Source organism: Catharus ustulatus, chromosome 13 (genome assembly GCF_009819885.2).
Source record: "Catharus ustulatus isolate bCatUst1 chromosome 13, bCatUst1.pri.v2, whole genome shotgun sequence".
Taxonomy (NCBI): domain Eukaryota; kingdom Metazoa; phylum Chordata; class Aves; order Passeriformes; family Turdidae; genus Catharus; species Catharus ustulatus.
The window spans coordinates 20,193,948-20,208,185 of NC_046233.1; the positions used below are offsets into that span (position 1 = coordinate 20,193,948).

At 45.8% G+C, this 14,238-nt stretch overlaps 1 long non-coding RNA gene across 1 annotated transcript in view; it reads left to right on the forward strand.

Annotated features, from left to right (window-relative positions):
• LOC117002598 overlaps positions 1-11,779 on the forward strand; it is a 33,595-nt gene extending 21,816 nt beyond the window's left edge. The window contains exon 2 of the long non-coding RNA XR_004419316.1: positions 10,736-11,779. This is a non-coding gene — a long non-coding RNA (uncharacterized LOC117002598). The remainder of the gene's footprint in view (positions 1-10,735) is intronic.
• Positions 11,780-14,238: the final 2,459 nt, after the last annotated feature.

The window sequence follows — 14,238 nt, forward strand, 5'->3', positions numbered from 1 at the left end:
TGCCCAGCTAAAAGATGACATTCAGGTAATGCCTGTTGTTCCAGCTGAGGACTGTGTTTGCTGGGTGCTGTCAGCTGGTGCTGCCAGAAGCCATTATCCCTTCCTTGCTTTTCTCTCCAGCAGCAACACGGATTTCTCCCCATCTCTGGTGTTCTGACAGAAGCCCTGAAAGGTTATATATAGTCTTCAGATGAAAATCCTAGAAGCAAACCAATTCTTACAGTTATGGAAATAGCAGAGATTTTGAAGTCTTTGAAAAATGGCTTGCTTTCCAGGAGGGTGCTGGAACAAATCCCTGAGTTTGTCTGATGTTCCTGAAGCCACTCTGGTGTTCATGAGCAGCAGACACTGTGCACATCATTTGAAATAATCAATGACTCAGCAGCTTGGTCCCATCTCCCAGGGTGATGGACTCATGAGCCATTGATCTCTTATCCAATATGCAATTATACATCTTCCTCTTCCACTCTTTCCCTGGGGTTACACCCATGAGTAGTATGGATTGCTCCTGTACCAGTGGGGAGCTGGGTGTGTTTTCATGTTTGTGGGAATGCACAGGATCTACTGAGCTTCACAGGGCCTAGGTGGAGGACATGTCATGGGAAATGGAAGTGGAAGGTCAAAGAGAACAACTGAGGTTCTTCTTCATTCTGCTGTGTTCTCATATAATGGAGCACCATTGAAACCTCTGGTGAAACGATGATAATGCTCACAGAGTTTAGCTGACATTCAGAAAAGGAATTTGAGTGCTAAAGAGCTGTCTTTTAAACAGTTCTTGTTTCCAAATCCCCATTCTATGCTAGTTTTCTATGCTAATACTATCTTAGAACTGGGAGGCTATTACCAGAATTCCACTCTCTAATACAGCCATTCCAGTATTTTGGAGCCGTGCACTTCATATGACCTTTTAAATATTCTGTTGCTTGACTGCCGCCTATTCTTATTCTTTTTGCTATTTACAGTTTCCCAGCCCCATGGGGAAGGAATAACTGCACTGACTAATAATGACAATGTGGTCTGTTTGAATGAACAAAATGGTTCCTCAAATGACTACAGCCCAGTGTGGTTAACAAGTTAGGATTTACAGCAGTCTTATCACAGTGGCAGTCCCCTCTATTCCCACTGAAGTTTCTGAGTGTTTTGCCATCATCTCAGTCATTTGCAGAGAGCAGGAAAAGCACTAAAGAGCTGTTAGAAAAAAAAAGTTTACAAGACCGTATAAGACTGTAAAGAAAGTGGGTATTATGAATACAGGTGTTACTGAGTTTTTCCTCCTCTAGTTCATCACATGGGGGTTTTTTTAGGACAACACAGCTTACAAGCAAAAAGAAATGAAGCCTTAAAAATGTGAAACTAAGAAAGAACAAGAATCTACAAAAAATCAGGATCAGGAAATTAGGTTTATATGCCTGGATAGCAAAACTGAGATCAGAAACTGGTCTTCCGGCACAATTTGTCTATGAGGTAAGACAAGTACCAAGCAGGAAGGAAAATTGGCAGATACCTTTTGGTTTCTCTGGCCCTCAGGGCTGGGTCCACAGTTGCTGCTGAAGCAGGACTGATCCCTTCTGAGCAGCTGCAACAACTCCATAGCACTGAAAGCTTAGAAGTGCCAGGAGATACCTCTCTCTGCCCTGGAAGGCTGGCTAGGAGATCTGTCCTGCTTTCAAAAGCTCGTTTTAAAAGAATTAAATGTTAGCAGAATTTTGAAGATATGTTATTGGTAGTGCTGGGTACATGGCTGAAATCCAGAGGATGGATTTAAGCAGAGAATCAATAGTATGTATGATAACAGCTCATTGTGGTTTTATTACATTTGTGTTTGTGAAGGAATTCTTCTACACCTGCATGAATGAAACAGAGCAGATACATCCTTCCAGTACTTTAAGGGGCTTATAAAAGAGATGGAGAGTAACTTTTTACATGGGTAGATAGAGATAGGACAATGGGGAACATCTCTACATTTGGATTGGATATTAGGAAGAAATTCTTCCCTGCAAGGGTGGGCAGGCCCTGGCACAGGGTGCCCAGAGCAGCTGTGGCTGCCCCTGGATCCCTGGCAGTGTCCAAGGCCAGGTTGGACACTGGGGCTGGGAGCAGCCTGGGACAGTGGAAGGTTCCCTGCCATGGCAGGGGTGGCACTAGATGGGCTTTGAGGTCCTTTCCACCCCAAACCATTCTCAGTTCTGTGATACTTGCACACTTAAAGAGGCAGAAGAGGAATAGAGTTTAGGCTACAATAAGATTCCATTTTTTCTGGCTGTTCTACCACTGTGCCTTTGGTAAGATGCAAAAGGCAGCACTCTGGGCTTGTTTAGCTCTTGGTACAGGATAGAAGCTGTAACACTCATAGTTCTGAAGAATCATGGAATCATGGAATCATTAAGATTGGAAAAAACTTTCAAGGTCATCAAGTCTTCAGCCAAATCCCACCATGGTCACTAAACCACATTATTAAGTGCTATGTCTGCTCTTATTTTGAACAGTCCTGGACTCCACCATGTCCCAGAGCTGTTCCAATACTTTGCCACTTTTTCAGTGATTTTTTTCCCCCTAATATCCAGCCTTAACCTTCCCAAATGGAACTTGAGGGTGTTTCCTCTTGTCCTATCACTTTTTACATGAGAGTAGAGATTGAGAGACTCCCTGGTTCCAGCCTCCTGTCATGGAGCTGTGGAGAGTGAGAAGGGCCAGAGCTACTGCCTGAGAAAGGCAGATGTCTATAAATAAAGTGCATAAGATGTAGAACCTGATAAGGAAAGAGGAGAATGTGCAAAGTGTGCTCTGTGACCCAAATGAAAACATATGGCTTAAGTTTGGGTTGTGTATGCTGCAATTAACATTGTAAAGGTTATCTGAATATTTTTGTCCCATAGCGAGTACCTAAATTACCTCTTTTATCCCAGAATTAGCAGAAACAAGAAACTCTCCAGGAGCTGCTTTGCAGCCCAGTCCCCTGGGAGAAGAAGGGAGAGGGGGAGACACCCCTGACATTCAGCAGAGGAATCCCAGTTATGCCTCCTCTTTGCCAAGTCCAAATCTGTCTCTTGTGAGAATGCTGCCGGATTGGTAACATTCAGCATCAAGGAATTTGTGCTCAGCGAAGCACTGGCTCTCAAATGGAGGTGTCTGGGGGCTGATTTCTGTGGTCAAAGGGAAATGAAGAACCTTTCTTTCCTCCACAAGCCCCCAATGCACAAAGATAAGTTTTCCTCTAAAGCCATTTCTAATTCACATTTGCCCTAACCCCAAAAAAAAGGCATTCACATCGTTATTGTCCTGTGGAAGAAATCTCTTAGCAGGTGCAAGAATTCTCAAAGCAGTTGCGGTGGGGTCATGGGTCCCCTTGCAAGGAACTATGTCTTAGAATTTTTCTGGGCAACTTTGGCTCCTCAGCCTAGAGATCCCATAATATCCAAACATTAAGGGGCTGCTAACAAGAACAGGTAAATGTATAGAGTATATCTCCTATGGCTTCAGGACTACCTATGTTATAAACAAACCCAAATAAGGTTTCCCTCCTGTCCTAAGGCAACTCCAAAGCTTGTCCAGCCCCTAGCAGAGAGCTGTGTGTCAGTGCATGACTCCTGACTTTGTATTCCCGGTGGCACATTGCAGGGTCCAGAGTTAGTACAGCTGCTGTGAGACACCTTCGTTTAATGGGATGGGGCACTGTACAACTGCTGTGAAATGAAGGAATGAAGATGTATTCTGGGACATTATAGATTAATTTCTCCATGTAGGAACTGAGTAAATTGAAAGTAATATTCTTTGAAGCTTCTCTAATTCAGTCTTGTAAGTTGCTGTTGAGGGATGCATTAAAGCCAATGCTGTATCACAAAACCACTGACAGGTATCTCAGCTGCTTCTGCTTAATCCTTGTTTTTGCAAAACTTCATCAGCATGTTTTTTGCAGTAAATAAGTGAGAAGGGGCTCACAAAAGAGCTCAGATGTTGCTCCTAGCTGCTGCTGTGCAGTGTTCACTAGCAGCCTGCCTCCTTGTAGTTAGGGCTGGAACAGCCTGACTTAGCTGGGAACTGTCTGAAATCCCACTGCCCTCCTATTCCTCTGAGACCAAAAAGTGCTCAGGGCAAAGCTGATCTCTCTTTAGGATCTGGATTATTTGGCCTTTGCACATTGTATAGTTCCTAATGCCACACATCCTCAAATGTTCCTGGGAGCTGTGAAAGCCAGTGAGAGCTGCAATTCCAGCCCAAGCTGCAGACTGCTCAGTAAAGAGGCCCTGGCACAGGGTGCCCAGAGCAGCTGTGGCTGCCCCTGGATCCCTGGCAGTGCCCAAGGCCAGACTGGACACTGGGGCTGGAGCAGCCTGGGACAGCGGGAGGTGTCCCTGCCCATGGCAGGGGTGGCACCGGATGAGCCCTAAGGTGCCTTCCCACCCAAACCCATCTGTGATTCTCTGACATCCACCCTTCAGTTGCTGAGGACCAGCTGCACCTCACGGTGAGGAAGGCAGCGTTCCTTTGAGGCTGTGTAAATTCTCTGTTTGATCCCCAAACATGCCTTTCTGCTGGCATTCCCTGCTCCCAGGGGAGGAGCAGTACACACCACTGGTATTTCTAGTGTTTTTTCAGGTTGCCAGCGAGACAGTAGTCTGCATTTTACAAACCTGGCATTTGGGCCCAATTCCAAGAAATAGTCAGGAGTGGGATTTTTTTTTTTTCCCCTCTCAACCTTCACCAATTCCCCAGCATCCCATCTCCCTACCTGTGCCCTCCTTCCCCTGTGGTTTCTCTGAGCACTTGGAGAGCCCTGATCATGAGAGGGGGATCCTGGGATAGAGAGGGCAATGATTTGGTCAGGATCTGCTCCTGGGAAGAAGAACCTTTTGCCACAGACCTGAGTATCCACACCTATGCTCCAAAGGATTTTCCTCAAGACTTAGTGGCTTGGCATAATCTTTTGGATCATGATTCCCTTTCAAAGGAGTTACAGGATAATCCTTTTCCCCTTCCTTCCTCCTTTCCTTCTTCCTTTCCTTCTTCCATTCCTTCTGCCTTTCCTTCTTCCTTTCCTTTACTTTCCCCTTTCCTTCTTCTTTCCCAGTCATATAAACAATGGGGTTTGCTAAGCCTTTTCCCATGTTAATTTCTCTTGTGGAATTCAGTTTCTGATGTGGAAGGTGCTCCTGCTCCCTGCTCTTGCTCTGTGGTCATGCACAGTGCTGGAGAATGTGGTGCTGCGGGCGGGTAGGTGCTGGCACTGGTCCATGACCATCCTTCAGCTGTCCACAGCTCTCCAAACACAGATAAAGAGCTGCCTAGTTTGGAGCATGTGCAGTCTAAGTAATGTGAGAGCCAGAAATACTCAGGAGACTGATATTCAGTGAGGGAAAAGGAGATGCTTCTTCAGAAAGCTGAAGAAAAGCAACAGATACACATCACTAGACAAGGGTGGGTAGATATTTTCATGTGTAAGAGCAAAATGGGATACAGTGAGAAGCTGAACCTAGGAAGACGAGACTGCTGTTCCCTAATACTGTGGGTTGTGAAGGCAGGAATGGCTGCAGAGCACAGCAACTGCCTCAGATGGAGCGATAGAGACAATGCTGAAAGCATCACTGCCTCTGGAATACATTCTGGGCTCTGAACGCATGTTGCTAGGAAACTTTTATATTAAAAGGCATTCATCTTTAAACCCTGGGAACATAGTATTACCTTCTTCTCTGTGCTAGGAAAGCTTTTTTAATGTCAGTCCTGAAATTACTGAGACAAGTAATATGTGAGAGGGAGAAAAATACCTTGAATTATCTTGGGCAAAGATTAAAATCTAACATTATTTTTAGATAGCTTGCAGGGCTTAACTGAGATTTAGTAATTCTGGTCAGGCTAGCAAGACACCGATGAAACATAGAATCATACAGCTGTAGAGTACTGCAAGCTGGAAGGGAGCCACAGGGATCATCCAGTCCTGTATTTTTTTCACTCTTTCTTTTTTTTGGGGGGCTGTTTAGTTGAGGGCTTTTTTTCCTCTCAGTTTTTCCTTCCTTTCCTCCCTGGCTTGTGGTAGTGCCATCCCAACAGTTCTGGACTGATGTGATTACCAGCCAGCACTCTGAGATGCCTCATGGCTGCAGTGGTGGCTTCACTCTTTCTGTCACCACACTGCATCATGCCAGTCCGGTCAGGGAACTGCACAGCACTTGCTGCTTCTATTCACCCCATGTACTTTCTTCCTCTATGCTCTGGGCACACCACAGCATATCTGGCTTATTTCCTATGTCAAATTCAGAATATAAAACATGCTATATGACATGCAATGGTCTCCTTAAAAATAAACAAAGGGTAAAAGATCCCCCAAACCACTACTGTGAGTAGTTGTAATGGAGTTTTATTATTACTCTCACGATGGGACCTGTCCCACGGTGTTGGCACTTTTCCCATAGTACATTCAGTCTCTATCTTTGCTCTGGGGGAGCACTGCAATTCTGAATGACTCACTGAGGAAGAGAACACCCTAGTAGGGCTGGCATTAAACATGCTAAGTGATTCTAAAAGTGATATCCTTGGAGTTCTGTGTAATGAAGAATGTTGGGTGTTTTTTTTTCTGGATGAAAATGATGGCTTTTATCACATCAGCTGATAGACCTGGAAAAAGCAGACACGATTTTGAACTCAGCCCAATTCTAATTTAAGATTTGTGTAATGACACCAGAGTGGAATTGGCAACCTGAACCTGTGGGATGAGGCAGGGCTTCTGAGAGTGTTCCTGTCCTGGGAATCAAGACTATCAGCAGCTGTGGTACCCCATTGTCTTCATGAGTTTTTCTTGTCTTATCCTTATTCTAGTGTTTCCAAAAAGGAATATGGGTTAATTTAATGTCTGGAAACATTCTAGAGCAGGAGCCATCATTGTTTTTGGTGCTGGTAACACCATGTGTGTCCTACCCAATACACTGCTGGCACAGAAATCAGCAACACCAAGTGTTGGTGGGCCAGATGTCCACAGAGGCACTAGTTATGCAGGAATGTGACACTTGCATGATGCACCTCATAAAAAAAAAGGTATGCAAAGAGCTTGCAAAATTGTATACCACCATGCTTGCCTTGTTAGCAGATCAGTTTGAATTTCTTAGTCTATTTTTATGAAATCTAATGTAGCAGCATTGCAAGACAAACATTTACTACGTTTGTTAAAATTATCTGTAACATGCAAGGTGTTCTTAATATGTGGTTTTGAAGCGAGAAGATCACTCAAATATTTGGCAGTAGATCTAAGCAGACAAATACGCACTCTATTAACAAGGAACTTGGGGTTTTTGTTCATATTTATTTATAGTATTTATCTTATAGTGTATATTTTAAAGGACATAATGTGTCTACAGCTCAATATACAGACACATGTGGACTTTATGATCCTTATGGCTCCCCTTCAGCTCAGGATATTCCATGATTCCATGGTAACCAGTGGGATGGGTGAGTAGACCTGTACTGCAGGATCACAAGTTGAGTAGTGGATAATAATTACATTGCAGGGAATCTCTCCCTCAATGCTCTACTCACCAGCCACATACAAGTTAGAGAACCTTGGTAGCTGCACACTGAATTATGGCAGCATAAAGGGAGATCAGTTCCTCTGAAACCATTCTAATACTCCAACGTTGTGGCAACACCTTCTCTCTTATGCCACTTGGTGGAGCTTAGTGATTTTGGCTCTCACATACATCGTTTTATAAACTTACTCTTCAGTTACACAACCAGTTGTCACTGTGTCTTGAAAATGGGCCAAATCCCGGCCCACAAAGTAAAACCAAAAAAATACCATAAATTCTAATGAGCAAGATGCTGGTGCCTAGCTGCTAATGACTTTGGTAATCATCTCTTCTCCTCTTAAAAACAATAAAACACATAGTGCACTAATTTCAAAGAAAAAGTTAAAATGTGGGCTTAGGACCTTTGGATTTATGATATATAGGATGAGAGATGGGTAGAATTACAGTAATTTCACGAATACAAGCCGCACCAATTTGACCAAAATTTTGGTGGAAACCCGGAAGTGCGGCTAATATTCCGGGGCGGCTAATCTATTAACAAAATTCTAAAAGCTGCCAACATGGAAGTGAGAGCCCGCGGCAGCCCCAAGCCAAGCTGGAGCCCGGCCGGCCCCGGCAGAGGTGGGAAAGCCTGGCAGAGGCGGGGCCTGCAGTGTGGGGGGCGGGCGGCTGAGCCTGAGCCAGCAGGGCGGGGGAGCCCGGGAGAACTGGGGCTAGCAGTGCAGGGGAGCATGGCAGAAGCAGGAAGGCCAGCGGGTGGGGCTGCCTGGCAGCGGGGGAAGCCCAGCAGAATCGGGGCCAGCAGCGTGGGGGAGCCCGGCGGTGCGTGGGCATGCAGTGCCGGCCAGGGCGAGGAAACGCGGCGGCGGTGCAGATGGGAGGGGGCGGCCGGCGAGCCTGGCAGCGGCGGCAGTGCCTGGCCCGCCGGCAGGGCGACTACGTAAACAACGCAGCGGCGAGGCGGCCGGCATGCCTGCCAGCGGCGGCAGTGCCTGGCCCGCCGGCAGGGCGACTACGTAAACAACGCAGCGGCGAGGCGGCCGGCATGCCTGCCAGCGGCGGCAGTGCCTGGCCCGCCGGCAGGGTGACTACGTAAACAACGCAGCGGCGAGGCGGCCGGCATGCCTGCCAGCGGCGGCAGTGCCTGGCCCGCCGGCAGGGCGACTACGTAAACAACGCAGCGGCGAGGCGGCCGGCATGCCTGCCAGCGGCGGCAGTGCCTGGCCCGCCGGCAGGGCGACTACGTAAACAACGCAGCGGCGAGGCGGCCGGCATGCCTGCCAGCGGCGGCAGTGCCTGGCCCGCCGGCAGGGCGACTACGTAAACAACGCAGCGGCGAGGCGGCCGGCATGCCTGCCAGCGGCGGCAGTGCCTGGCCCGCCGGCAGGGCGACTACGTAAACAACGCAGTGGCGAGGCGGCCGGCATGCCTGCCAGCGGCGGCAGTGCCTGGCCCGCCGGCAGGGCGAGTACGTAAACGCAGCGGCGGGGCAGTGCTGACGGGAGAGGGGGGCCAGTGAGCCCGGCGGCGGCTGCAGCACCACCCAGCCGGCCCCGTCGGCAACCATGAGCGGGCCGAGCCTGCCTGGCCCCGCCCCGAGCCAGTAAAGCCCGCTATGCCGCGATCCTGTTACTAATTGGCCAGTTTGTGAAAGCTGCGCACGGATTCTCGCGACGAACGAAAGTGTGGCTAATATTCGGGGTGCGGCTTATCTATTGACAAAGACAGCAACATTGTCAAGGCACCGGGGGTGCGGCTTATAATCCGTGCGGCTTGTATTCGTGAAACTACTGTATGTGACATTTGTTTTATTTTTCAGATTGAAAATCACATTTTAATTTCCCTTGCAGATTTTTGGGATGTATCTGAGTGGGAGACCTCACATTTGTTTGAATGCGTGTTTTTACTCAACAAGCAGGTGGACAGTGATAAGACCCACAATAACACCAGGAAATTATATCACATGCTGATCCTGCCTTCATTTAAATCAATGGCCAGTCAGTGCAATTAAACCAGAATTGGGACCTTGGCTGAGACATTGCATTTGTGCTTAGAGCCTACCTGGAAATCCAGGACATTACACCAATTTCACTCTGTGAAAGTAATCTAAACTATCTGTTGTTAAGTATAAATTAGTTGCTCTACAAATCTTACAGAGTTTTAGTTTTGTTTGTTTGTCCAACATTTATTCTAAATTATCAGACAAATACTACTGTCCAATGAACAATAACTGATGTTTTGAAAATACTGAATTTTAACACTTGAACCTGAACTCCAGACCTTGTTGTTTGGTACCCAAAGTGAGGTATGTTGCTTTTGTTTTTGGAGGTATGTTGTAACTAAGAGATCTCAAAGGCTCCTCCTAAACCCCCCTCATGCAGGATGCCAACTGTGTCGGCAGAGTCCTAAGATCAAGGGCTCATGTACAGCCTTTTGTTGTTGTCAGGGAAAAGAAGGAAAAAGAACAAAGGACTTGGTCCTGGAATCTATTGTCTGTGGTCTGAGGTAGGATCTTCAATGGATTTTCTGGCTTCCTCTTGGGAACTGGAAATGGTAATTGCATCTTCTTTACACTATGGTATTTCTCAATTTCTTTTTTGTTGTGTTGGACTGACAGATGAGACGGAAATTTTGACATAGTAATGTGCCATACATATTCATCAAATACTGGAAACTGGTAATATAGCAATGTTCTTCTCGAGTATTATTCTACAAGGCATAAGAGTAAGAGCAAAATTCTGTTAGGGCCTCTAAAAGCAATTCAGAACTGGCTGTGACTCTGCAACATACATGCGCCAGTGGCTCTCCACTAATTCTTACTACAAGAAAAAAATTACATGTGTAATTCTGCCCAAAAGGATGATGCAACTTAAATTGAGTTAGTCTGGAGTAAATGAAACCCATGGGGAGGCCTTTTCACTCTCAGCACCTCCCTGACAGGAGGGTGTAGCCAGATCGGGGCATCTTCTCTCCTAACTATCAAGTGACAGGACAAGAGCAAACAGCCTCAAATTGCCCTGGGGGAGGTTTAGATTGGGTAATGGGGAAAATTTCTTCACTGAAGGAATTGCCCAGCTCTGGCAGAGGCTGCCCAGGGTGATGGTAGAGTCACCTTCCCTGAAGGGATTTAACACATGTGTAGATGTGGCACTTGGGTCACTGGTTGGACTTGATGACCTTAGAGGGCTTTCCCAACCTTACTGATTCTATGACTTTTTCAGATGTTTGCAGGGGATCCAGCAGAGAGAATAGCAAGATTATACTAAGCAACTGCATACGACTGCATGAGATGACACGAGGCCACCTCTCCTGTGTAGCCCACACTCCATGTCCGAGCGCCGAGTCCATGGATGGACCTCTTTATCCTGATTGTACTGCCTGCTTTCCAAGGATGCTCTGGCATTCCAGCAGAGCAGTCAGCACTGAAAGGCCTGGTCATGTATCTGAGGTGTCAGCATCTCAGTTACCTTGGAATTCCAAAAGGTTCCTTGTCCTTCTTGTGACCCCTAAACAGGCTTGGAGCTCTGTGTGTCCATGTGGTGACTCCCCTTGGGAAGCCAATGGTGTTTCCTGCTTACTTAAAAACCTTTAAAAATGAAGTGTCAGTGTACTAAACAGGAGGCTTCTCATAGGGAGGGTGGAGGATGAAGGCTGTTTGGAGCACAGGTGTTGACTCCTCAGATCTTTTGTTGTCATCCATGTGTGACAGTTTCTGTACTACTTACGTGGTTAACCTTTGTAAATATTGTTTTAACTTGGGGTTAATGCCATAGTAGAGGTACTTGTGACTTTTGGGTGCTCCTCCCAGTAGTGTGTTAAGAGTCACTGGAACCAGTCAGCCACATGGGTGCAATCCTTGCAGCACAGTGCCTGTTTGAACTCGTTTGTGACATGAGCCTGTCACTAAATGCAATTTGCGTGGAGGGAGGGTTTTGTGCTGAGGTTTTGTGCTCTCACCACTTCTTCAGTTCATGGAAAAGCCAGGATGAAAGAGTTCAGTATAATGAGCAGTGTTGCATGGAGACAAGATCAGCAGATGTTCTTATTGAAGTTAGAAGAACTTTTGCCCCATTTTTATGTTAGAAAGAATAATGTCACTGTCATTATGTCTTAAATCTGCCTATTTTGCAACACAGTGTGTTAGATGGGGTCTTTGATAAAATACAGCTTCATGCTAAAAATAAAAGGTAAAGGCTATTCACTTGCTCAACTTAATTATTAATGTTTTGGAAAATCCTAACCATGCTACTAAGTGTCACATTCAACTCCTTGATTTGGTTTATTTTGCTCTGTCCCTTGTTTTGATCTGATTCTTACACTGCTCTTTCCATCTATTTGGTTTTCATTATAAAGGTACCTGAGGGATCATAGCAGGAAACCACAAAAGGTGAAAGAGGTTTTCAAAAAACCCATTCTGCTCTTTGAACTCTTGCAATCCCTGTAACAATGCAAGAGCATTGGGAAATTAATTCGGTAATTCATTTGGGTTTATGGCAGGCTGAAAACCATTGTTTTCTGGCAAAGAAAAGTAGATACATAATTAAATACAAAGTTTGGAATTATGCAGTAATTTTAAAACAACTATTCATCATTGGTCAGATTTGGGGTGGGAAAAATGACACTCTGCCTGTTTGAAAAATAAACCTCACCTTCATAGTGTGGAGAGATGATAGTCAATGTAAATCATAGAATTGTAAAAGAGCTGTGTTTTTGCTGACTAAGCTGTCCTTCAGGGAGGCCTGAACACAATTCCCTGGGCACAGCTGGCTCCTGGGCTGGGGAGCAGCAATCACACCTCATAAATCCATACAGCAATGAAGATCTTGCCCATTAACTTCTGTGCAGCCCAATTAAGCTTGTTTATTTAAGGAACCTGAGAGGTAATGTGGTGGCATATTGTTATACCTATTAAAATCTGTAGGAATTCAAAACCTGGAACGTTTTTTCAGTCTAAGCTTGTCATGCATGCTAGAATGGTATGTTGCACCAGTGTCACTCTGCAGGGCAAACAAAGATAAATGGAGCCCAGCCCCTCCTGAGGAGGGTGGCACACATCTTCCCACCCCTCTTGCCTGGCTCCCTGACCTGCAAGGTGAGTTTGGCAACAGCATCCATCATTCTGACATACAGAGATGCTTTTTTACACCTTTGTGATTGTTAACTGAGTGACTTAGAATCATAGAATCAGTCATTAAGGTTGGAAAAGACCTTTAACATCAAGTCCAACTATTAACTTGAGATCAACTGATACTTAGGAAGAAGTTCTTTACTAGAAAGGTGGGCAGGGCTGGCACAGGTGCCCAGAGCAGCTGTGGCTGCCCCTGGATCCCTGGCAGTGTCCAAGGCCAGGTTGGACATTGGGGCTTGGAGCAGCCTGGGATGGTGGAAGGTGTCCCTGCCCATGGCAGGAGGTGGAATGAGTTGACCTTGAATCCTTCTAGGATTCTAGGATTCTAGGATTCTGATACTGTATCTATATTGACTCTATAAACAAATAGTTAGAACAGAAAACAGATGATCTAATGGAGACTATATTGTGAAACTGGGTTTTTAAATGATCGTTATTGTTCTTTCAAAGAAAGAGCAATTACTACATTACACTACATTGGGGTCCATAGCACATGTGCAGGTGCAAGAACATATCCTAGGTGCAACAGAAAGTAGCTCTCAAAGGTATTTGGCCTGATCTCAATTTGGTTATAAACTATATAAAAAAACATGTTAATAGAAAACTGGAGGCCTCTATAGAGGTTTCCACGGTCTCCCACAAGCATTTATTAAAAAAAAAAAAAATATTTCTCAGTATCCAAGAACCTGAAAGTCAGGCTGGTCAAACTGGAATGAGCTTCCTCACTCGAAACTAACAAACATAGGAAGAAAATAAGGGCTCTTATTAAGTGAAAATGGTTATTTTCCTCCTTTTTAAAACTAACACTAGCTATTAACTGGAACAAGCTGTCCTGCTCTGTGTCAGTGAATGACAGACTATTCCTGCCAGAAGTGAGGGGAGTCAAAGACAGACCTGTGGTAATCTGCTTGTCTAGTGGAAATGCCCATCTGTGCTCTGGGGCGACATGTGTCTCACTCAGCGCCGTGCATGGAGAGAGAACTTCACCCAGGGGATGAGCATCTTGGCTTTCATTCCTGCAAAGAGCAGTTCTCCAAGTCAAAGCCTTGATTAAGGTCACAGTCTGAGGTAGCACCTTCACTGCCTGTTAATTGAAACATGCTGTAATTTCCAATGCCATCTGCATACCAGTCAGCTCTTGAGGTGAAGCTCCTTCCAGCTTGCTCTGATAATGGTTGATGATCCAACAATCAGGAGAACTGCAACTGTTCATCTTTTTCCGTGTCTTTTGGTAATAAAGCACACTGATGTATTATGCTGCATGGGTAGAACAAAACCCTTGCATCTGTGTGACTGCTGGCTTGCACAGGCTGAAACAGGACAGCAGGAGAATCAATAACAGGCTTCCGTCTGTAGTAAACTGAGGAAAGCAGAGGCAACCCATAAAATAGCTTATGACAGGATGGGGAAGGTTGGAGGGGACCACAGTGGGTCACCTGGTGCTCCTGCTGAAGCAGAGTAATTCTAGAACACATGATTGTGTTTGCAGACAGTTCTGGAGTATTCCCAGTGAGGGAGACTACACACTCTCTCTGTGCAGCCTGTTCAGTGTGAGGTTCACTGCCCAGGACACACGTTCTCTCTCATGGAAAGGTA